This window comes from Aplysia californica, unplaced genomic scaffold (genome assembly GCF_000002075.1).
Source record: "Aplysia californica isolate F4 #8 unplaced genomic scaffold, AplCal3.0 scaffold00183, whole genome shotgun sequence".
In the NCBI taxonomy this organism is placed as follows: domain Eukaryota; kingdom Metazoa; phylum Mollusca; class Gastropoda; order Aplysiida; family Aplysiidae; genus Aplysia; species Aplysia californica.
Genome location: NW_004797453.1, coordinates 1 through 2605, shown reverse-complemented (window position 1 = coordinate 2605; position 2605 = coordinate 1).

The following is a 2605-nucleotide window of genomic DNA, read 5'->3' as shown; positions in this document are numbered from 1 at the left end:
AACATGGCCGCCAACAAACTCAAATGTTTCCGTGTCACGTGACCTCGTACGGACTCTAGTTTAAAAGGAGGTAACTCTCTGATATCGACACAAAGATAATACATAACAAGATGGGCCACTCAGCCAAAAAAGTGTCCGCAGGAAGTTCGCTCTTTGCTTCAGATGGCGCTGCAGCACAGATAGAATTCACACAATAAAAACGAATTTTGAAAGTCGATCCAAGTGTAAAACTGAAAGATCAACAGACGATAGCAGCTTGCAGGGCACGCCCACACAGTCAGCTGTTTAAGTAAACAAGCTTGAAGTGAGCTAGAACTTACCGTTTTTACTCCGTTTTACCAATCAGAGTTGTTTACATTTCATACCGTTCATGCTCGAAAAGTGGTCAAATTCTAAAAAATAGTTGCTAATGAAGAACGTTGGAGAAAAGATTTTCCACTAGTAGAGAATCTTTGGTTTAAGCAAAGGTGGCCATGAGGTAATGTTATTGTAAATAACACACTAGCAAGGTCTAAATGCCTTTATCTCGTCACCCAAGCTCACAACTAACCACACACACTTCCAAAATAAATCAAAATAAAATACTTATAGTCAATTATAGTTATTTATTTTTATCTTAAATGAAGCAGAAGACATCAAACTTCCAATATATCTACACCAAAACAAAAAAAAATTCATAGAAAGTCACTTTTTTGCCTTTCGAGCCTCGAAGCTGATAATAGCACAGTGCGTCTTACGACTGATATTGAGCGGGGCAGACAGATTTGTACGAGGTATTCATGATTTTCAGTTTTCTGTGTTCGTGTTTTCCGTGCCCAACTACAATATTTTTTTCGGGGTGAAATATGATATAAAAAAATAATTTTAATGGATTTATTTTTGCCCTTTTTTTTTTTTTTTTTTTTTTACAATTCGTTAGATGTGCCTTGTTATGCTGATTAAGAAAATATACTTTTGTACACTTTTGACTTTAAACATTAAGGCTTCATTTCTATGTTATAGTGATTGTACTCCTTTATGACTCTTTTACTATCTGTCAAGCTTGGGGTTGCAGCCAGCTAACGACTTCAGCAACACTTTATTACTATGTTAAACTGAAACAGCTGCCATTCTCTTAAACATTGACAGAAGGTAAAAGATATGGTACCAAAATTCTCAGGAGACATAGGCCTTTCATGAAACAGAGGAATTTGACATACAGCTACTTTGAAAATTTAGTGTCTGGTACCTAGTATAATGCTAATATTTTGTTGCATTTGACGTGAAGATCATTTTCGTTAAAATTTTGTTTAGTCCATAAGTTCTTTTCTCTGCGAATGAATAGTTTTCTACTTTTGTATGTTACCTTTGAGTGCCATAGCCAAGAGAACTGCTAAATTTCAAGTCTCTATCTCAATTCTAAGACCCCCATTGCAATGGAAACTTGTTGCTCAACTTTGGAGGCCATTTTCTCCTTTTCGTGTTTCTTCACCTCGCACAATTAAAAGTTCTGTATTTTCGTCAAATAGTGCCATATTTACTTCAATCTTGTTTTAAATTGTAAGGAAAAGATGAAAGATTTTGAAAAATAATGTTAACTCAGTTTTGAAATTTCCTTCATTTGACTGATATTGACCGGCCGGGACACAAATTGCCATTCCCTGACTGATATCTCTTCAATTTTTCATCACCTTTAGCCTTTAACCTGAATTATGGATGTGTCGAAGACATTTGTCATCCTTTGATGTATTTAAATTATTCGTGCCCGACTTTAGTGATTTTGAATCTGATTCCTATAAGAATGCCAACAGTCTTGAGCAAAATTATACATTCTTTAGATCAGCAAAAAGTGAAGCATCCAACGAGAGAGCTTACATTACAACCAAATATATCAGATGGATACATAGGAAAAGAACCAGCGTCTGTGGTATAGCGGTTAAGAGCTTCGCTGTCACACGCAGGAAAACTAGTGTTGATTCCTAAGAGAGGAGAAAATTGTTATCTAGTATCTCTGTCTTTCTACGGTGATGTTGTATCTCTCTCAGCCCAGGTTGGCCTTAACAGACAGGAAAGGGGGTGTAAAATCACCTACATTTAATTTTTTTTTTTTTTTAAACACGCGAAGAAGCAGGGCAGGAAAGGCAGAATAATAACAATAATAAATCAACATCACATAGACGTTTTCAACTGCTGGAGCAGTAGGGGAAACATTAAACAAAACCAATATGTAGAGCCATACATAACAATCAACAGAAAGCTGTTTGCTTCTCCCCTCGACACCATAAGTAAAAAAGGTAGCAGAAGCTGCAAAGGGTAAGCAAAGTACAACATAAGTAAACTCCATACGATACCATGCCATTACCAATTTCCACACCAGCTTTATTCTCAGTCAACAACAAGATCTCCATTTTTTTCATTCAACAACTGAAGTTCAGAGTAACATGGGATTCTGAGCCACTGATCTTGGCAACAGCAACAATAAATCCTTCTTCTGAGGAGCTCAGTACTAATTATTTCACCTTGCCTTGTTGCCAGGTGCATTATCATCAAGATTTTTCAATTTCTTTTTAATTCTGCACCCAATGACTACTGCGTAAGGTACACACAGTCTGGGTAAACGCCTTTT